The 23,780-nt window shown below is 40.4% G+C and overlaps 1 protein-coding gene and 1 pseudogene across 1 annotated transcript in view; both read left to right on the forward strand.

Annotated features, from left to right (window-relative positions):
* Nucleotides 1–2,096, forward strand: part of LOC110289275 — a 16,175-nt pseudogene extending 14,079 nt beyond the window's left edge.
* The window catches only part of Gpr158 (G protein-coupled receptor 158), a 391,739-nt gene that overhangs the window by 216,414 nt on the left and 151,545 nt on the right, over nt 1–23,780 (forward strand). The window lies entirely within an intron of this gene.

The raw sequence follows: 23,780 nt of genomic DNA on the forward strand, positions 1-23,780 counted from the left end.
AAAAAAAAAAAAAAAAAAAAAAAAAAAAAAAAAAAAAAGCAAAATGCAAAAAGTGTCTAACTCAAAGCATCCAGGAAATCCACAACACAATGAGAAGAACAAACCTAAGGATAATAGGTATACAAGAGAGTAAAGCTTTCCAGCTTAAAGGGCCAGTAAATATCTTCAACAAGATTATAGAAGAAAACTTCCCTAACCTAAAGAAAGAGATGCCTATGAACTTACAAGAAGCCTACAGAACTCCAAATAGATTGGACCAGAAAAGATTTTCCTCCTGTCATATAATAATCAAAAGAACAAAAGCACAAAAGAAAGAAAGATTATTAAAAGCAGTAAAGGAAAAAGGCCAAGTAATATATAAAGGCAGACCTATCAAAATTACACCAGACTTCTCACCAGAGACTATGAAAGCTAGATCCTGGGGGGATGTGATAGAGATGCTAAGAGAACACAAATGCCAGCCCAGACTACCATACCCAGCAAAACTCTCAATTACCATAGATGGAGAAAACAAGATATTCCATGACAAAACCAAATTTATACAATATCTTTCCCCAAATCCAGCCCTACAAAGAATAATAGATGGAAAACCCAACACAATCAGGGAAAACCATAGAAGAAGCAAGAAAGTAATTTTCTTTTAACAAACCAAAGTGAAGATAGCCACACAAACATAATTCTACCTCTAATAACAAAAATAATAGGAAGGCGGAAGGGTGAGCTTGGCGTTCCGCTCTCTGGCTTTGGGGGCTTGGGCTCTTCGAGGGCTGGGGTACTGGGCCAGGGGTACTGGGCCTGTTGGGGACAGGCTGCCGGTGCGGGTGCGGACTGAGCTGGAAGGGCAAAGCAGAGGCGTGGGAGGACGTGGGGTGGTGGTGGAGCTGGCTGCAGCAGAGCTACCAGGCAGTCAAAGAGAAGTCCACGGAAGCTTTGGAGTTCATGAAGCGGGACCTGACAGAATTTACCCAGGTGGTTCAGCATGACACGGCCTGCACCATAGCAGCCACAGCCAGTGTAGTCAAGGAGAAGCTGGCCACAAAACCATCGACTGTGATGTCATCACCCTGATGGGTACACCCTCTGGCACAGCTGAGCCCTATGACGGCACCAAGGCTCGCCTCTACAGTCTGCAGTCAGACCCAGCCACATACTGCAACGAACCTGATGGGCCCCCGGAATTGTTTGATGCCTGGCTTTCCGAGTTCTGCTTGGAGAAGAAAGGGGAGATCTCAGAGCTCCTTGAAGGCAGCCCTTCCATCCGAGCCCTCTATACCAAGATGGTTCCAGCAGCTGTTTCCCATTTGGAATTCTGGCATCGGTATTTCTATAAAGTCCACCAGCTTCAGCTTGAACAGGAGCAGGCCCGGAGGGATGCCCTGAAGCAGCGGGCAGACCAGAGTATCTCTGAAGAGCCTGGCTGGGAGGAGGAAGAAGAGGAGCTTGAAGGCATTGTACCATCTCCAAAAGAGGCAAAGATTCCAAAAGAGACCAAAACTACTACATCCCCTGAAGATGAGCCTGCCCCCCCAGAGCCCTTGTGAGGAGACTCCAGTTGAGCCCCCTGCAGAGGCCACCCCATCTGAGAGCAGTGAGAGCATCTCCCTGGTGACACAGGTTGCCAACCCTGCAGCTGCACTGGAGGCCTCAGAGCTACCTAAAGACCTGTCCCAAAAGCTGTTTGAGGCGTCGTTGGAAGAACAGAGTCTGGCTGAGGATGAGGGTGAAACTGGACCCCCACCCCCACCTCCCTCCAAGCCTCTAGCCCCTGCAGGCCGAGCCAGTGGCCCAGAGCCCAGGCCTCCAGCCAGAGTAGAGACCCTGAGAGAGGAGGTGCCCACAGACTTAAGAGTCTTTGAGCTGAACTCAGATAGTGGGAAGTCTACACCCTCCAACAATGGCAAGAAAGGCTCAAGCACGGACATCAGCGAGGACTGGGAGNAGGACTTCGACTTGGACATGACTGAAGAAGAAGTGCAGATGGCGCTTTCCAAAGTGGATGCCTCTGGTGAGCTGGAAGATGTAGAGTGGGAGGACTGGGAATGAGGGGAGCCGGAGCAAGCAGCTCCCCCCCCTCGGCACATCCCACCTCCCTCGCTCGCTAGTCTCGGCCGGAATTGGAAGACACTGAGAATGCCCCCCCCCCCCCGCCCCAAATGGCCTCTGCCATCTAGAACCTGGTACATATTCTGGTGGCTCCCTGCTGGCCCTCTGCTCACACCTTGGAAGAGCCTTTTCAAATACAGATCCAGAAGTCTGATATGTGCCAACCTTAGGATCACCTAAGGGGAGGACCCCATTATCCCATCACCGGAGAGCCTGCATTTCCCTGCTATTGTAGGGATTCCTACTGGGAGACCTCGAGGGGAAGCTGTCTCCTGCAGAGACAAGAGCTGAAGCACTGGTCTCATTGAAGACAACACGTACTACCCCATAAGCTAGTAAGCCAGCAAGAGAGGCCATGCCACCTGCCCTTGACTACGCAGGAACAGTGAACAGCATTTTCGTTCCTGACCCAATGAGAAAGAGACATTCATCTCTGGGAAATTTGCCTCTCTGGACTCTCCATCCCAACCATTTCCCGTTCCTGGGAAGGTCCTGGGGGTTCAGAATCTTAAGACCACACCTTGACTCTTCTCTAACCAATGCCGGGATATTCCTACACCTTCCCAGGGCTTTTATGTCAGATGCACCCAAGTCCTTAGCCCATCTGTGCCACTGCAAGAGTCTGCTCTTGTATTTCTTTCCCTCCCTGAGAAGGGAGGGAGCCACTTTCAGGCCCTCCGGTGTGTTGCCTGGTAGGATAACTGCTCCAAGCAGCTACCTACCTTGACTTCCATAGCTTAGGACACAAGCCAGCTCTGAGCTATATGAAGTAGTGAGCAGAGATGAGTACTCACAGTCCATCATCAGGCCAGCTTCTCCTCAGTGTTCTTGAAGGGATGCGCTGGGGCAAGCATCCTGAGACTCCTGTCTCCTGCAGAGGCCCTCCTTCCCGAAGACAGCCTGGGGCTCTTACCCTGAGACAATGAGGGCTACATGAAGATCTGGTGCTGCGCGGATGCTGCCCTGGTGATGCTGTGTGCTGGGGCATCCACCAGTGACTCCTTTAAAGGGGCTTGGTCAGGGTTGCTGTGAATTGTGGGCACTGCAAACCTTCAGTGAAGGGGGTAGGGTGGACAAAATGCTAAATTTTTTTGATGGGATGGGTTTTTCTCTTTGTAATTATTTTAATTAACTTTTTGGTTGTTTGTGCAATATTATATATTTTAAATTATAATGCATCTCCCCAGAGTATTTTGTAGCTGGGAAAAGAAAAAAAAAAAAGAAAAAAATTCTAACAGCTGTTAGTTTTGTAATTAAAAAGGAACAAAAATAAAAAGTTTGTCCTGAACCTTTAAAAAAAAATAATAGGAAGCAACAATGACTTTTCCTTAATATCCCTTAATATCAATGGTCTCAATTTCCTAATAAAAGGACATAGACTAATAGACAGGATATGTAAACAGGACCCAACATTTTTCTGCATACAAGAAACCAACCTCAGTGACAAAGACAGACACAATCTCAGAGCAAAAGGATGGAAAACAATTTTCCAAGCAAATGGTCCCAAGAAACAAGCTGAAGTAGACATGCTAATATCAAATAAAATTGGATTTCAACCTAAGGTTATCAAAAAAAAATAAAGACACTTCATATTCATCAAAGGAAAAATCTACCAGGAAGAACTCTCAATTCTGAACATCTATGTTCCAAATGCAAGGGCACTCACACTCATAAAAGAAACTTTACTAAAGCACAAAGCACACATTGTACCTCACACAATAATACTGGGAGACTTCAAGACTCCACTCTCATCAATGGACAGAATATAGAAACAGAAACTAAAGAGACATAGAGAAACTAACAGAAGTTATGAACAAAATGGATTTAAAAGATATCTATAGAACATTTTATCCTAAAACAAAAGAATACACCATCTTCTCAGCTTCTCAAGATACTTTTCCCAAAACTGACCATATAATTGGCCACAAAATAGGCCGCAACAGATATAGGAAGATTGAAATAATCCAATGGATTTATTAGTTCACCATGGAATAAGGCTGGTCTTCAATAACAACAAAAACAATATATACAGTGAAAGCTGAACAACACTTTATTCAATGATAACTTGGCTAAGGAAGAAATAAAGAAATAAATTAAAGACTTTTTAGAATTTAATGAAAATGAAGCCACAATATACTCAAACTTATGGGACACAATGAACAGAGTGCTGAAAGGAAAACTCATAGCTCTGAGTGCCTCCAAAAAGAAACTAGAGAGAACATACACTAGAAGCTTGACAGCACATCTGAAGGCTCTAGAACAAAAATAAGCAAATACATCCAAGAGGAGTAGACGGCAGAAAATAATCAAACTCGGACTGAAATAAAGCAAGTACAAAAAAAAAAAAAATAACTATACAAAATCATTGAAACCAGGAGCTGCTTCTTTGAGTAAATGAAAAAGATAGATAACCCATTGGCTAAACTAATGAGAGAGCACAGAGATATTATCCAAATCAACCAAATCAGAAATGAAAAGGGAAACATAATAACAGAAACTGAGGAAATCAAAAAATAAAATAAATAAAATCCTACTACAAAAGCCTATACTCATTAAAACTGGCAAATCTGGATGAAATGGACAATTTTCTAGACAGATACCATGTACCAAAGTTAAATCAGGATCAGATAAACCATCTAAACAGTCCCATAACCCCTTAAGAAATAGAAGCAGTCATTTTAGTCTCCTAACCAAAAAAAAAAAAAAAAAAAAAAAAGCCCAGGACCAGATGGGTTTAGTGCAGAGTTCTATCAGATCTTCAAAGAAAATCTAACACCAACACTCTCCAAACTATTCCACAAATTAGAAACGGAAGAAAGACTATCCAGTTTGTTTTATGAAGCCACAATTACTCTGATACCCACACTGTACAAAGACCCAACAAAGAAAGAGAAATTTAGACCAATTTCCATTATGAATATCCATGCAAAAATACTCAATAAAATTCTCTCAAACTGAATGCAAGAATATATGAAAATGATCATCCATCATGATCAAATAGGCTTCATCCCACTGGTGCAGAGATGGTTTAATATACAGAAATCCATCAACGCAATTCACTATATAAACAAATTCAAAGGAAAAAAAACCTCATGATCATCTCATTAGATGCTGAGAAAGCATTTGAGGAAATCCAATACCCCTTCATGATAAAGGTCTTAAAATGATCAGGAATTCAAGGCCCATACCTAAACATAGTAAAACATTATACAGCAAAAAAGTAGCCAACATCAAAATAGAGAGAAACTTGAAGCAATCCTACTAAAATCAGCGGCTAGACAATACTGTTCACTCTCTCCCTACCTTTTCAATATAGTACTTGAAGTCCTAGTCAAGGCAACAAAGGGGGGCGGGGGTAAAAGAGATACAAATTGTAAAGGAAGAAGTCAAAATATCACTATTTGCAGATGATATGACAGTATTCTTAAGTGACCCCTAAAATTTCACCAGAGAACTCCTAAAGCTCATGAACAACTTCAGCAAAGTGACTGGATATAAAATTAACTCAAACAAATCAGTAGCCTTCTTCTACTCAAAGGATAAACAGGTTGAGAAATAAATTAGAGAAACAACACCCTTCACAATAGTCACAAATAATATAAAATTCCTTGGTGTGACTCTAACTAAGGAAGTGAAAGATCTGTATGACAAGAACTTCAAGTCTCTGAGGAAAGAAATTGATGAAGATCTCAGAAGATGGAAAGATCTCCCATGCTCATGGATTGGCAGGATTAATATAGTCAAAATGACTATCCTACCAAAAGCAATCTATAGATTCAGTGCAATTCCCATCAAAATTCCAACTCAATTTTTAATAGCATTAGAAAGAGCAATTTTCAAATTCATCTGGATTAATAAAAAACCCAGGATAGTGAAAATTATTCTCAACAATAAAAGAATTTCTGCCAGAATCACCATCAAGCTATACTACAAACTATACTACAAGCTACCACCTCAAGCTATACTACAGAGCAATCATGATAAAAACTGCATAGTATTGGTACAGTGACAGGCAGGTAGATCAATGAAATAGAATTGAAGACCCAGAAATAAACCCATACAACTATGGTGGACTTGATCTTTGGCAAAGGAGCTAAAACCATCCAGTGGAAAAAAGACAGCATTGTCAACAAATGGTGCTGGTTCAACTGGCAGTTAGCATGTAGAAGAATGCAAATTGATCCATTCTTATCTCCTTGTACAAAGCTCAAGTTCAAGGGATTCAAGGACCTCCACATAAGCCAGATACACTGAAACTAATATAAAAGAAAGTGGGGAAAAGCCTCGAACACATGATCACAGGGGAAAATTTCCTGAACAGAACCTAAATAGCTCATGCTCTAAGATCAAGAATTGACAAGTGGGACCTCATAATATTGCAAAGCTTCTGTAAGGCAAAGGACACTGTCAATAAGTCAAAATGGCAACCAACCGGTTGGGAAAAGATCTTTACCAATCCTACATGCAATAGAGGGCTAATATCCAATATATTCAAAGAAGTTAAGAAGTTAGACTCCAGAGAATCAAAGAACCCTATTTAAAAATGTGGTATAGAGATAAACAAAGAATTCTCAACTGAGAAATACTGAAGGGCTGAGAAGCACTTAGTAATGTTCAACATTCTTAGTCATCAGGGAAATGCAAATCAAAACAGCCCCGAGATTCCACCTCAGAACAGTCAGAATGGCTAAGATCAAAAATTCAGGTGACAGCAGATGCTGGTGAGGATGTGGAGAAAGAGGAACACTCCTCCATTGCTGGTGGGATTGCAAGCTGTTACAACCACTCTCAAAATCAGTTTGGTGGTTCCTCAGAAAATTGGACATAGTATTACCTGAGGACCCAACTATACTACTCCTGGGCATATACCCAGAAGATGATCCAACATATAATAAGGACACATGTTCCACTATGTTCTTAGCAGCCTTATTTATAATATCCAGAAACTGGAAAAAAGAACCCAGATGTCCCTCAATAGAGGAATGAATACAGAAAATGTGGCACAATTACAAAATGGAGTACTACCCAGCTATTAAAAACAACGACTTCATGAAATTCTAAGGCAAATGGATGAAAATAGAAAATATCATCCTGAGTGAGTTAACCCTGTCTCAAAAGAACAGACGTGGTATGTACTCACTGATAAGTAGATATTACCCCAGAATGTCGAAATACCCAAGATACCATTCACAGACCACATGGAGCTCAAGAAGAAGGAAGTCTAAAGTCCTTTGTCCTTCATAGAAGGGGGATCAAAATACCCATGGGAGGAGATACAGAGAAAAAGTGTGCAACAGAGACTGAAGGAAAGGCTATTTAGAGACTGACCCACCTGGGGATCCATCCCATATACAGTCACCAAACGCAGACACTATTGAGGATGCCAACAAGTGCTTGGTGGCAGGAGCCTGATATAGCTGTTTACTGAGAGACTCTTCCAGTGGCTGACAAATACAGAAGTGGATACTTACAGCCAACCAATGGACTGAGCACAGGGTACCCAGTGGAGGAACTAGAGAAAGAACCCAAGGGATTTGCAGTCTCATAGGAGGAACAATTATATGAACCAACATAACCCACCCCACCCCCCGAAACTCCCAAGGAATAAACCACCAACCAAAGACTACACATGGAGGGACCCATGGCTCCAGCCACATATGTAGCAGAGGATGGACTTGTGGGACATTAATGAGAGGAGAGGTCCTTGGTCTTGTGAAGGCTTGATAACCCAGGACAGGAAAATGGAAGTGAGTGGTTTGGTGAGGAATGGAAGAGGGGATGGCATAGGGGGTTTTCATAGGGGAAATGAGGAAAGGGGATATCATTTGAAATGTAAATAAAGAAAACATCTAATTTAAAAAATAAAATGAAAAGAAACAACAACACACACATACACATACACAAACACACACTCACAAAATAACAGAAAAAAAGTATTTAAAAGACTTCAGGGTGGATCCAGAAAATCTGGTTTGTCAATGTGCACTTTACTCTAAAGTCAGTTGGAGTAAATGGGATGCCACCATTATACACTTGGATAAGTCATGTATTCACTCACTATTCCCTGAGGCAGTATCAAGGTCCCAGGATGGACAGCAGTGGAAAGACAGAGGGAAAACACATGGAGTTGATGTGAGGTGAGGGCTCCATGAAGAAAACACACACGAGTGAAGGTCGTAAAACACGAAGAAGTCTGGAGCATCCTGTGAGCTGCAGGTCAGAGGATAGATAGAAAGGGGGGGTGAGAAGGTGAGTGTGGGGAGAGGATGAGCATAGGTAGGTAGCTGGTACAAGGATTTGGAACAGGAGAGCAGATCATTTCATTTACTGAGATTCTATTTACTAATGGTCCTTTAGTGTTGTTTCTTTAGTTATCTTGTGGTAGATTCTGACAGGTGTAAAATGGGGACAGTGTTAAGTTCCTTGAATATTCCAAGCAAGGGGTCTCAGTAGCACTGCGAATGGAAAACAGTGGGTATTTACGAGATGAATTTGTAGAAATAATTCTTGGAAGTTTCTGAAAACTCTGATTTAGGGGGCAAGGAAAAGAGAAAAGTCAAGTATGATGCTCTTGCACTTTTGGCTTGCAGAACTGGACCGAGTACTGCCCACTAAAATTAGGAAATCAGGGAACACTGGAAAGAGAGTTGACTGAAGTCTCACAGAGAAAAAGACAAGTAGAAGTCACATCCCTACATCCTTGATTGTTGTAGATTTGACAAGCTTTGCAAATAGAAATACAGTCGTCCCACTTAAATTTGAGTTTCAGATCTGACCTAACCTACTTATAAGAAATCAAAGTGGAGCTGTCAGCTAGGGAAGTAGTTAGCAATGTGAGCAGGAAGCCAGGTATGGGGACTCAAGACAAAGTCATAAACTAGAAGTCATGCGTACAAAGGTATGGGAAACTGAGCTGCAAGAGGAGGGGATGGTATTACTGACAGGTGCAGAGAGAAGAGAGCAGGAGGGCATGGGGGACTTGCCTCTCCACTGTATGGCATAAAGTAGAATGTAAGATCTGTTTGAACACTTGAGGAGCAGCCAAAGAGAGGAGAAGAAAGTCAGCCTGCTGTCATATTCCAGAATCCGGGAGACAGGACTGTTTAAAAGAAAGAGGGAACCAATAATGGGGACACTATTGAACCACAGAATACATGATCTGTCAGTGCAGGACTCACTAGAGACTTATCAGGACATGTTTTAAATAATGGCTGAGGGAGCAGAAAAAGCATATGGGTCCAAATTGTCTAAACTCTCTATTTCCACAAAAAGATATAATGCAACGAGTTTACAATGATACTTGAAACCCTGAATAACTGAGAATTCAGGAACTTTATTTAGATCAATAAGACATCTGAAAAAGCCGGGCGGTGGTGGTGCTCACCTTTAATCCCAGCACTGGGGAGGCAGAGGCAGGCGAATTTCTGAGTTCGAGGCCAGCCTGGTCTACAAAGTAAATTCCAGGACAGCCAGGGTTACACAGAGAAACCCTGTCTCGAAAAACCAAAAGAAAAAAAAAAAAAAGACATCTGAAACAGTCTTTGCAGTAGTTAGAAGAAAAGAAAGGGAGAGAGGTAGGAGACTGAGAGCTGTGAGTCAAGGAGAGCAGAGGGCTTTGAGGGAGACAAAGCAGTTTAGAGATGAGATCCAAACCACAGAGCTGGGAACAGCAGCAGAGGGTGTGGGAGTTAAAAAGCATGTGGTAGCTGGTAGCCATCACTCTCCACACTGTTCTCATCACCACAGTTTTACAAGGTAATACTCTTAAAAGCATCTAGGATATTTTCAGTCTTTTCTTATACCATTTACGGCAAACTGATTTCAATACAAGAATCCTATTGGAATTTTGTTTGTGATTGAATTTATCTGTAAAAACCAAACCAACCAAGCAAACAAACAAAAATCCACAATCATCCCTTTCAACCCAAAATGTAGACTGCACCCTTTCACCTTTGCAGTCAATTCCAGATGGGAATGCATCTACAGGGTTTGATTATTAAGGAGTTATGGGTAACATTTCCAGGCTATGCCAAGCAGTTACAGAAACAGAAACCAGATTGGAGTAGGGCAAGAGGCGAACTTGAGACGAGAAGGCACATAGACAGAAAGTATTCTTTTTGGAAGCCTTTCGTGTCTGCTAAGGTAAGCAAATATATGGTCATGTGGCTGAAGGGGAGAGAGCCTGAGGTCTGGGAGGCTTCCCTTTATTTTTAAAGATAACACAGTGTTTATAAATGTTTTAAGAGGTAGGGTGAGCATGAGAAAGTACAGGGGAATAATGGAACAATACACACAAGAGGAGGGAGCACAACAGAGGAGAACCATTCTGAGTGCAGGGTGTTGGTCAGGGGCTGGGAAAGGTCTGCATCTCATCTGTGGCCACAGAAGCAGTGAGGTTGATAAGGCAGAAATGAAGAGTTAGGGAGGAGGTGTGAAGTTGAAGAACTTCTGGCTGGGATCTGGTATATGATCACTTACATGGCTTGAGTGGAGAACCTTGAAGGGATTGCTCAAGCTTGTTATAGACACTGTCAGAGGAGGAGTGAGAAAGTCTACCACACACACAAGCACTGCTGGAGGTAGCAAGTACATAGGCTGTACTGAAGTTTCTGAGAGATGCCTGGGTATGGAGCTGGAGACCTTTAATCCTAGCACTCACAGGCAAAAAGGCAGGAAGGGCCAACTTGGTGTACATAGCCAGTTCCAGGCCAGCCAGGGCGACACTGTGAGACTGCCATTTAAAATAGGCCCACTGAGGCTAAAACAAGAAAAGGATAGGAAACATTCACAGGCACCCGTGTTATTGTCTAAGGGATTACACATATTTGTAAATAGCTTTTTACTTTCTGTCCATTTACTCTTTTTATTAAGGCAGATTTGCAAAAGGATTCATTCAGTTTTCTTGGGGGGCATTTACAGCATTAATATGTGTGACCCTTAATTAAGCTTAGAGAAATCCACAGGGGAGAAGGAAATGACTGTAATTAGCATCTTCAGTTAAAAATGGAGAAACTGATGCTTAAAGATAGTCCAGAGTGATTTTATAATCCTCGGTTCAGTCCTCATTAAATGACAGTGTCCTCCAAATTCAACAGAGGCAGCAGATTTTCTGTGACATCAGTGGGTATAGTACAGTTGCATGGCATCTTGAGCCTGTCTTCGAGCTCAGGACCCATACTTCGGCCCATGTAGTTAAAGATGAAGCCAGGGAAAGGGGCAAGGGATGTGCTGGGGGTGGAGTGGGTGCTTGGGGGTAGTGTGGGAGGTGGGGGGATGTGTGGGAGAAGGCTATTCCTTAAGTCTAATATAGCAGAAATCAGTAACTTAGAGCCTACTGCCCAATACCACAACAATATTTCATGGTGTGAAATTTAAATCTCAACATTCATAAAATTTGACTAGAACATAGTCTTGTTTTCCTGCATGTTGTCCTTGGCTGGCTACAGACTGAGTAGCTCCAACAGGAACAGCATGGCCTGGAAAGCCTGAAATCTTCAGTTAACCCTTTACAGGGAACATCTCCTTCCTCCCATACACAGCTTCTGCGAAGTTCACTTTCTATCCTCCGCTCTAGGTCTCTCATCCCAGTTCCTCGCAGGGATGGTTGCCGTGTGTCCCTGTGCTTTAGTGAAGCGTTCTAACTTCCTGAATCTCTGTTTCTTATGCCAGAGACCAGCAGCCATCCCCTCAAAGGTCCCAGAGCCCCTGTACATCCATTCCTTTCTCTATGTTGGGCCTTCTGGGTTTTTGTCTTCTAGCCAGCTCTCTCTACCCAGTTTGAACCGCAGCTTCCTCTTGGAGCAGAACAGCCGCTGCAAGGAGTTCTGTGCCTTCCTTTCTCCACGGAGGATTTTCAGAAACAAGCTGATGAAACAAAGCCTCTCTCTTTGTCTTCTTTGCGACCATAAGTCAAGATCTCTTCTGAGAGCCAGTAAATGATCTGGTTCCCCGAGGGCAGATGGTATGCCCACTGTCTATGGTTTTTTAGGGAGCAATATTTAGAAGTGATAGATTTTTCAGGGATTTCACCTCAGTCTTGGATCTCGGTTTTTACCTCCTGACTATCTATGTATGTCTCTGATTCACAGATAGGAGAAAAAGAGGACTGAACACTGGCTGAGCTCCTCCCGAGTCTGTGTCAGAATAAACCCTCCACAGAACCTTGAGAGGTGGAGTTCATTTGTTTATAGAGAGACAGCATTAACCATGCTTTGAGCTAGGTTGCACGGCAATAGCCTGTAAGAGAGGGGAGATCTTCCCACCCATTCTCTCATTAGCTGACAGAGAACTGATTTTGAGAAGTGGAGCAAGGCTTTCCATGTTCCATCTCAGTGACCCTTAAAAGCAAGTGAGCAGTGGTGTCTGAGATGCATTTGCCATGGCAATACTAGCTTATTAACAAAAGATTTAGTTCAAGAGAAGAACATACTCACTGTCTTTTTAAAACATTGAGATTTGCAAACTCTCTTTGAAGAAATTTAAATTATCTTCATAGTGCTAATTAGCAAGGTCACTATTCTTATTTTCAGAGATAGAAAAATACAGATGATTTTGAGAAACTAAAACCTCTTTAAAATATACTTCTTCATTCACATGACTTCCAAGTTTTTTATCCTTCCGTCATAAATCATTCTTAAGTTTAAGCACAGTACTGCTTCTTGCACCTCTGAGGGCTGTTAAAGGTGCTGCACATGCTTCACTCCAGACTACACTCTACAGACAGGATTATTTCTGACATTTCAGTAATACGGTCAAGCTTTAGCTCTCAGACCCACATTTAAAATAGGCTCACAGTCTCGTTTATAAAATGTTTGACCTCTTTTTTTTTCTTTAATAAAAAATAAGGATGAGGAAGTGAGGTGCATAATAAGAGCAGAAAAGCTTAAAACAAAATTTAGAAAAAGCCCATTGCTGACCTATGGCAATATTCAGCAATAGAAATTGAATGCATAAGCATTGTAGAGGTTACCAGCACCGATAGGTAACGTGATTCTGAGCTCAGAGATTCTTTCTAGCCACAGAGTTTTCTCATTCCACTCTATCTTCTTAATCACTCTATGGAAATGTTTTGCCAAAGCCAGTTTTGCCAATGTCCTTGCTCTGGCTACCAACTCTCTGTGACCACCCTGCCACATTAAAGGGGCGGCTTCTCAGCAGTACCAGGCCTGCCTCTGTCTTACTGTGTCCCACGGTAGCTTCCCTTTCTGCTTCAGAACTCATTCTACAACTCCCATACCCTGGTACCTATGTCCTGGTAGGCCTGTTTAGACACTTATTCAATCCTCACTGTGACAGGTGGTTATGACTTTCTGTGTTCTTATGGATTGGAAGGAAGCTTCTGACTTTAGGATGAACAGACCTAGTCTCAAACCTCAGGAATGAGTTTTGACTGCCAGCTGATGGCTATGCTTATAACTTGATGTGTTTGAAGCCAATGTCTCAACCTTCCTCTGCCAAAGTTCATCTGCTTGAATTTTTTGATATCTAGGAGAATGCCTCAGCATGCATCAGAGAGTCAGAAGCACAGCATCATCCTTGATACATCTTTTCTGTTCAGTCCTCATCACCAGTGTACCAGAGAATCCTGTCAATTTTCTATTCTCAAGCTCCTGCCCCTTCCCTGACTCACTGCTGCCTTCCTAGTCCAGGATTTCATCACATCTTCCCTTCACTGCTGCAGCATCTTCCAGCATGCAACTATGCCCCATCAGCACTTCTTTAGGCTACAACTAGACATCATTCTTCTGAATTGAGTCCCATCACTTCACAGTAGTATCTTTTCCCCAAAGCTTTTTTTATGACCTTTCATTGACATGGTAGAGACTCATGTGCTATGCCAGGCTCACTAGAACCAGCATGATGTCCAGCATGATCTTTACAACTTCAACATTGTCTTCCTTCCCTTTTCTTCTCTACCTATGCTACTGCATCAATAGTCTCTAAGTAGCATCCATCTCTTTGGATGGTTGCTACTGTTCTTTCCCTGGCCCAACAAATTAGTTCTTTGTCATCCCTTATATTTCTGGTCTCAAATTATCCAAAACTTTCAATAATGTACATCCTGAACTTTAGCCCTGGTGAGATTTATTTTGTGCAACTTGAGAGTTTTTCTATAGAATTTATTAACTATTCTCACTGAGCATAAGATGATTTCTCAGTGAAAAAGAGTCATCCTGTTGTAAGTAGCATCTCTGACTTCTACCCATAGGAATATACTGACTAGATGGAAGTGTCATCTGGTGAGGGAAAGCTAGCTAAGGTAGTTAAGAACCACATGTTTGGGTAAAGTACTCTCAGTCTAGATATTCTTGCTCTTAAAAATGAGTGCTTTGAAAGTAGGAACACGTATGCATTGATATACTCAGTGTATGTTCAATGTAATAATGGTGGGATTTCACTGGTGGATTAAAAAAATGTCAGCAGTTGATTTGAGTCTCATCTCCAATGATCACTTTCACAACCAGAAAGAAAATGTAAAAACTTTCATGATATCATTGAGTTTCAAAGTAGTGAAATGTCAAGATGGAGTTCACTAGAGGACATTAGTGATATTATATAAGTGTCTGAGTTACTATGGAAAAGTTCCATGTCACTGTTGTTCTTAAGGAGACCACATTGCTGCTTTGTGTCTAAGTAAGAGCTCTGAAAACCATTCACATATGACAAGATAGATACTAATAACTTGGAAGAAGACTGTACCTACGTCATAGACAATAATTAAATGTGAAGTAGAAAGGGAGAACAAAGCAATGTTTAGACTTATCAGGAATGCATCCGTTCATTTAGTAAGGCAGAGGTAGGTGACTAGTTTAAAACACAATGTGAACATTAACATTAATAATAAATGAGAAAACAAAGCCAGGTGGTAGTATATGCCTATAATCTAAGCATTTGGAAGTTGGAGGCAGGGTGATAAAAAATTCAAGGCCAGACAAGGCCAGCTTGGGTTGTGTGGGACACTATAAGAAAGTAACTTGATACTAAATTGGAACATCAGGAATTTCTTCCTAGAAAAGGTGATGTTGAAATGTGTTGAATGATGCATAGGAGGTTTCTAGATAAGGAAACTATATCTGTAAAGGTCTCAGTTAAAAAGAGTACAGTTTATTCAGAGAGTGGCTTGGCTGGAAGGAGCATGGCACGTCGTCTGTAGTGTTTGATGAAGGGGGAAGGTTGCTAAGACTAGAACATGAAAAGTTCTAAATGCTAACTTATGGAATTTGGGTCTCTATATAGCACAACCTGCAGTGGTTTATGGAGGAAAATGGCATGGTACTGTTGTGCTTTGCAGAAGCCTCCCTAGCAGAGTGTGGAAGGTAGCTCAGAAAGTGTGAAACTGGAAGTACAGAGACCAGTTATGGATCTGTTATAAATCTTGCAAGAGAAGCAGTGAAAAACGTGACTGGAAGCAGCAACCCTAGAAGGATAAAAATGGGAATGATGCCCAAACACCAGAGGAAATGGAAATGTCTTTATGTTAGAGTGGAGATTTCGAATTCCATTTGGGTTTTGAAGCCTTTTATAGACAGCAATTAGAAGGAACAAGTTTTGATATACAAAAGTGAGTTTGGCTTATATAAGCTAAGGTTCAGTTATTTGTGAAATTCCTGTTGTCCAAATTATGACTACTTTATAAAACTAAATGTAGATCTGAGTTGATTCAAGGGAGCCATCCTTGATGCTAGGCAAAGAAAGGCTAAGGGAAGAAATACTTCCCTTAGACTTCCTGTGGTGTGTCATCAGAAGAGGGTTGAAAATATCACTTAAATAATTTGTATTTCAAGATTCAGAAACATACTATGTTCACTCTCATCATTATTTGCACTGATTAATTTATTCTGATGTATCAGAACTAATCCCAAGTGTCTTGAACTAAATAGCTCTATTTACAGCTATATGTGAGTCAGTAAGTTATAAATTCTTGTAAATTCTGTGAGTTTGAGAACAGTCCCCACAATGTGTGATTTCAGACTGCAGGCAAATTGTAAGAGAGTTATTGCCTTCCAAAAGTAGTGACTGAAAAATAGGAAGCTTTAAATATAAGTTAGATGGGTCCTGAACTGATTTAGCATTAATGAAACCATTCTATCTTAATACCATTTTTATATTCCCTTGATATCATACCATGGCCTCCAATATATATCTATTTCAGAACTTCTTATATTTTATCTGACATAGAGTTCATTCATGTTAATGACTAGATGTGTAATATTTTCCTATTTTAACTAGTTATACTAAAAGTATTTTACTTATTTATTTTGTGGGTGACATGCTTAAATCAATTCAAACCTATTTGCTAGCTATGTTGGCTTTACTATAAAAATGTGTCTGACAGAAACAGTTGATGTGGACACTAGGTAATAGGAATAGATTATGATGTAAATGGATTGGAATATTTAACAGCCAACAAAGACAATGTTTATTTTTCCTCCAATAGCCATGAAACAACTCATCAATGTTTTAAATCAATAGATGTTTTAAATCAACAGATGAGACAGGGAGACAAATCCAGGGACCCTGCTGCTGGCTTTCATGGTGGTCATAGGGTTTTATTGTTCTACTTGTTTTCATGGTACCCTTTAAGCTTAAAGGGCAGAATTTGAGCAGAATAACTTACAAACCCAAAGATTGCAAAATCCCTTCTGAACTGTAAAAAGTTAAAGTATATTGGAAGAAAGATCACATCAGAATTGAATTCAAGTTACTGCCTAGTAAAATTAAACTATATACACCCTGCTACACAGGACACGTTTAGAATTTAACCATAAATTTTACACACTGTTTCTGAATAGTAATGTGCTAGGAGAAACAGACACAGTTAGATTTTATACAGTTGGACTACATTTTACAGTTAAGAATTAGCCTTAAATTAAATTTTCAATAGCTTTTAAATAATCAGAGTGAAATTTCCATTTCCTAGTTTTCATCCAGGTGATGATTTTATCATTTTTTTTTCAGTCTTTTGGATTGAAAGGAAAATACAGCTGGCTTTTCTTATGTGTATTTTTCCTTCATAGCTTCATACTTGTGTGCATGCGTGCGTGCATGCGTGTGTGTGTGTGTGTGTGTGTGTGTATAAAATACTGTAAAATATTTTATCTATATTGAATGCATACAATTATTCTTGTTATCAATTATATAATTTGTTGTGAATTTTTTTTTTCCTGGGGAGACATGACCAAATATTGATTCCTGTCAGAGCACTAAAACAGACCAAATAAATGCCTTAACCTAAGGGAGTTTGTTGAACCAATGTGTTAGCAGGGCTTACTTAGAGGTACATCCTTACTGCATGTTTGATAACCTTTCTAATGCTGTGATACAACACCACGACCAGAAGCAACCTTAGAGAAAGAGTTCATTTTGGCTTAGGGTCTAGAGGGATAAGATTGCATCTGGTGGTAGGGAGTCATGTCAGCAGGCCCCAAGCATGGTGGAAGGAGAGGGGAGCTGAGAGGTCACATCTTTTTTTTTTTAAATTAGATATTTACTTTATTTACATTTCAAATGTTGTCCCCTTTCCTGGTTTCCTTTCTGGAAATCCCTAATCCCCTCCCCCCTAACCCCCTCCCCCACCACCAACCCATCCACACCTGCTTCCTGGTTCTGGCATTCCCCTACACTGGGGCATAGAGCCTTCACAAGACCAAGGACCTCTCCTCCCATTGATGACTGACTAGGCCATCTTCTGCTACATATGCAGCTGGAGCCATGAATCCCACCATGTGTTTTCTTTGCTTGGTGATTTAGTCCCTGGAGCTCTGGGGGTACTGTTAAGTTTATATTGTTGTTCCTCCTATGGGGCTGCTAACCCCTTCAGCTCCTTGGGTCCTTTCTCTAGCTCCTTCATTGGGAACCCTGTGCTCAGTCCAAGGATCTTCGAGGATCCACCTCTGTATTTGTCAGGTACTGATGGAGCCTCTCCGGAGACAGCTATAACAGATTTCTGTCAGTAAGCACATGTTGGCATCCACCATCGTGTCTGGGTTTGGTGATTGTATATGGGATGGATCTCCAGGTAGGGCAGTCTCTGGATAGTCATTCCCTCAGTCTCTGCTCCACTCTTTGTCTGTGTAATTCCTTCCACGAGTATTTTGTTCCCCCTTCTAAGAAGGACCAAAGTATCCACACTTTGGTCTTCCTTCTTCTTGAGTTTCATATGGTTTGTGAATTGTATCTTGGGTATTCCGATCTGGGCTAATATGCACTTATCAGTGAGTACAGACCATACATCTGATAGAGGGCTAATATCCAATATATTCAAAGAACTCAAGAAGTTAGACTCCAAAGAACCAAATAACCCTATTAAAAATGGGGTACAGAGCTAAGCAAAGAATTCTCAAGTAAGGAATACCAAATGGCTGAGAAGCACCTAAAGAAATGTTCAACATCTTTAGCCATCAGGGAAATGCAAATCAAAACAACCCTGAGATTCCACCTCACACCAGTCAGAATGGCTAAGATCAAAATCTCAGGGGACATCAGATGCTGGTGAGGATGTGGAGATCACATCTTTAATTGCAAACACAGCACAGAGACTGACCTGGATACAGTAGCATGAGGATTTAAACTCTCCAAGACTGCCCCAGTGACACCCTCTCTTAAGAAGGTCACACCTCCTAAAGTTCAAAAACAGACTTCCAAATGGGGACCACTTGTTCAAATATCTATGCTTATGGGGAAAATTCCCATTCAAACCACCACTCTGAAATATAGGTAGCTCAGAGGCAGATGTATCACTAAAAACCGAGCCTGATCTGGCTTGCTTTGTCTTCCTGTGATGAATACTAGGACCAAAAGCCACTGGGGAAGGAAAGAGTTTATTATATTTTACAAGTTATAGTCCACTGTTGAGACATGACAGAGCAGAGACTACAGCAGGGCAGGAACTTGAAGCAGAGACCATGGATGAGTGTTCTCTACTGGTTTGCTCCCTGGATCACTATGTAAATAGCTTTTTTATTTAGCTCAGGCCCACCTGCCTAGGGATAGTGCCACCCATAGTGGGGCAGGCCCTCTTAAATCAGTCATCAGATAAGGAAATCTCTTATAGATGTGAATATAGGACAATCTGACTGAGATAATTTCTCAGCTGAGGGTCGCCTTTGCCAGATGACTCTGGGCTTGTGGAAAGTTGGCAATGAAAGCTAGCCAGAATACAACCCAGCATGAGTGAGAGCTCAGGAAAGCCACAGACCAGAAGCTCTCTGCTCAGTTTTCCGGCAGCTTCACAAAAGAGACTCTCCTCCCAGAAACTACTTACTGCTTGTTTAGCCTCAAGAAGAGTCTTGGTGGGTATTTTGACTTTCTGAGTTTCCTGAGCCTGTGATGAACAGCATGACCAAAAGCCAGAAGTTTTATGATCTTGTTTCGTATAAATTTCTTGTTATTAGACTCCCACTAGGGGTAATGTTTCCAAGTCATAGGCAATAGCTGTACCACCTACTCAATATGTTTTACATTAAGCTATACCACCTAAATGGGCACTTCACATTGTTTTGTATTGGGTGCTGTGAGTAGCACCGAGATGATTTCATATACGTAGGAGGTTGTGCACAAGTTTATGAAAATGTCTCATCCTTTTATATGAAAGACTTGGCTATTGTGGATTTTGGTGTCTGTGGTGGACTTTGGAACTATTTCCCTACAGACACTGAGACAACTGTTATCTTATTTTAACTTACATTTCCCAGTTGCTTGTGGAAATCAACACATTTTTCACACTTTCATTTCTGTTTCAGCTTTGAATTGGGCGATCACAGCAAGGCTGTGGTTTCTTATTTCCCATGCCTTTGCATTTCAGGGAGGTCAGGAAAGGTGCCTTTAGGGGCAGTTCTCAGATGCTATTTTAAATGACAGCTTTACAAAATTGGATTTTGAAAGTTCAGGGAGCAAAGATGAGCAACACAACCGTATAGCCTGTACATGAGTTCTGTTGATTTCTCTACAAAAAATAAAACCCTGTAACCTCTTTAAACCTCAGCCTCTGAATTTACAGGGTGGATATCATGATTTTCATGCTTGTTGGGAGGGGTGAGTATTTCTGTGAGGGTTAATAGATGTGAAAAGCTTAGAGTAATGGCTTCTGCAAGAGCCCTGCTGTCTTCATCATTGTCAATGTGAATGTGTTCCGTGTTGCCATCCTCATTAACATTTTGTTGAAGTGAGAATGTATGTTCCACAGGGAACATCTCTTGAGTGAGTGAACCTGAAATGACCGATTTATTTCTCTGTACATTGGTTTTGACTTTTCCCATCTTTTCTCTGAAGTCAACTTTTCACTTCTACAATTTCTGCATTTATATACTTTGTGGCCTTAAAAATTTAAGGAAAGCAACAGAAATTTGCAGCAATGGAGTGTATGCTTAGAGTGGACAAGCTCTGGACCTGCTGGTGACAACTAGCTAGCATGATGTGACACACACACAACAGCAAAAACCTGTTTTCAAAGACAACTTTCTCATTGAAGCATGCCAGTTCATTTAGCCTGCTCCCAGCAAAGGCTTAGGGGCCTGCTGTGGCCCAACAGTGACTTTTGCATTTTAAGATATTTAATTATCAAGAGCAGTTATGCATATTCAAGACACATGAAGCAGTGAGTTGGCAAATACTATTCAGTATGGATCACGATCACACAAATCTACATCTAGCATAACTCCTGCTGCACATCAGATTACTAGAAACCTGCTCATCTCAACTGTCAGTCTGACCAGCATCCCTGCATCTCCTCTACTCTCTGCCCACTAGCAGTCACACAAGCTGTTCTGTCCATATCTCTTTGTCTATTGGTAGATATCCAGTTAATTCTGAATCTTGGCTATCATGTCATCAAAACATAACAGCTTCATATTCTTTGGATATACTCAGAAGTGGAGTTTCTGGACCAAATAATAATTTTCTTTTTAATTTTTTTGGTGGAGCCCCTGCATTGTTTTCTGTCATGGTTTCAGTAATGAGCACACCCACTGACATTGTGCAAGGTCTCACAGGGACTCACTTCTCTTCACAACTTCTTGTTAATTCTTCTCTTGTTAGCAGCTACCATTCTAATTGATATGAGATGACATCATATACTGGTTTCTTCTATATTTTTTATGCTTTTTATATGTTTTTCTAATGATTGCCTGATGTTTAGGACATTTTCAAATATCACTGGCTGTTTATCTTACTTTGAAAAGTATACATTCAAATCTTTTGCAATTTCTAATCATCTTAAATTTTGTTACTGTATTATGAGGCATGGCTTTCTGACATTTTTTCCAATGCTACAGATTAGTCATCTTTCATTCCATTGACTGCTTCACCTTCACACTGCACAAGTTTTCAGGTTTGACACTCACATTTGTCTAGTTTTGCATTTGTTGCCTGTGCTTTGGACATCATGTCCCCAAAGCCCTGCACAGACAAATGTCACAAAGTCTACTTTGTTTCCTTCTGGATGTATTACCTTTTTCTTGATTAAATATTTAATCTGTTGGAGTCATGCTGTGTTAGATAAGGGTGTAACTTTGTTTAAGAAACTATCCTTTTCTCATTGTGCATTTTGACACCATTTTGAAAATCAGTTGACCTGAGTATGTGAATTCAATTCCAGGCTCTCCAACCCCTTCCAATGGTTTTATTGTCCATTCATCTGCCTGGAACATGCTGGTTAGACTGAGAGCTTTTTACTGTGTTTTTGGATTAAATATTATGATGACATTGACTCTTTATTTTTGCTTGTGGTTGCTTTTTACTGTTAGTATTCTTTTGCAATTCCATATAAATTTTAGGACTTCTCAAATTCTGTGAAAAAAAAATTCCTTTATATTTTGTTAGAGAATGCACTGATTCTGTGTATTGCTTCAAGTGGTGTGGATCTATAGTATTAATTTTTTTGAATTATGAGCATTCAAATTCATGTATGTGATCTTAAATTTCTTTATTCTATGTTTTATGGTTTTCAGTGTATAGCTTTTCACCACCACTTTCTTCTTACTTACTTATAAATATTTAACTTTTTGTTTTCAGAATTGGAATTGTTCTTTTATTCCTTTTGTATAAGTTAATGTTAATATATATTACATATAACATATAATAATACATACATATATATAGTATATTTACAATGTTATTTTTTTATTTTGGTCTGATATTCTGAACTGTAATGAATTTATTACTTATGATAAAATTCACAGTAAAAGCTGAAAAGGGAAAAATCCTTTTTGGAATAGAAAAATTTCTTTCTTAAAAAAATGAGGTTAAAATAAAATATGGTATGCCTCTGCACTACCAGTGCTTGGGTGACCCATGTAAAAGATTGTGAGCTCTACTACTGAGATGCATGATACAAACCCATCTCAGGATAAAAAAATACCTTTGGGACAAAGTAGAGAAGTTAGTATCCTACTTTCTGATTAAATATAGACACATTGGTTAACTTTAATGTAGGACTAGTATCAGGGAAAATAAATTTGGATCAAGAAGACCCATTCTATTAATCTCACTCTGTAAAGGTTAAAGAACTTCATGATAGGTATGTTCACATCTGTAATTCTAGCAATAGAGAGGATGATATCTAGGATGATATGGAGTTTGAAGCAGTTTAGGCTGCATAGAGAGACTGTCTCAAAATACAAAGCAAACAGAACAGTCTAAATAGAAAGGAAGGAAGGAAGGAAGGAAGGAAGGAAGGAAGGAAGGAAGGAAGGAAACTAATTAAAATAAAAACCAAAGATCTTTACTTCTGTGTTTTACTATCATCTATTTTGTCTTCCAAGTTCTATCTGAAAGGATAACCAGTAATTTATTACTAACACTTACCCTTTAGTTATAGGTAATAATGTATTTTATCTCTTTACAACAAACATGTAAGATTAAGGCCAGGCAGAAATTGAACATGGGGGATTAGATGGGCAATAGAGCTTCTCTAATATAGATGTCCCTCTTGAAGAGGCAGACCTTGATGGAATGTCAGAAAAGATGAGTGTTTCTGTTGACTGTGGTGAAGTTGAGAAAGAAGAGTACAGTAATTCAGTGGGAAGCACATGCAAGAGAAGCAAGGCTGTAGCTGCTGTTCTGCTGGGTCCTGCTTTATCTTCATCTCTCCAGCAGATCCACCCATTTTTATCACTGTAAAGTCAAAAGGTGGTATTATGTTAAATCAGATGTAAACGGACACTTGACACTTGTTTCTTCTATCCACCTTACTTCTTTTGCCTCTTCTTCTTCTTCTTCTTCTTCTTCTTCTTCTTCTTCTTCTTCTTCTTCTTCTTCTTCTTCTTCTTCTTCTTCTTCTTCTTCTTCTTCTTCTTCTTCTTCTTCTTCTCCTTCCTCCTCCTCCTCCTCCTCCTTCTCCTCCCCCCTCCACTTTAACTTACTGAACAGACCTAAGGAAGTCATATACAAAAACAAAAATTGTCTTCTACCTGTGAGTCAGCTTGCATGTAGCAATTCAGTGTTATCAGTTTTTTAGTTGATCGTGTATTTAGTGAAACATTTGGCCAGAAAAATAATAGAGGAGTTCTAAAATCAAATAAGTGTATGATTGGATTTCTTTAATAAAACAAGTTCATGTCATTTAAAAATCTAGAAAATGTATGTTTAAAACATAGCTTGAATATAGTATTGGTAAATGGCTGATTGTTCTTAATCAGGAAAGAGAATCTGAATATAAGCATGGCTGTAAAATTTAGTTT

The sequence above is a fragment of the Mus caroli genome, chromosome 2 (assembly GCF_900094665.2).
Source record: "Mus caroli chromosome 2, CAROLI_EIJ_v1.1, whole genome shotgun sequence".
NCBI classification, from domain to species: Eukaryota; Metazoa; Chordata; class Mammalia; order Rodentia; family Muridae; genus Mus; species Mus caroli.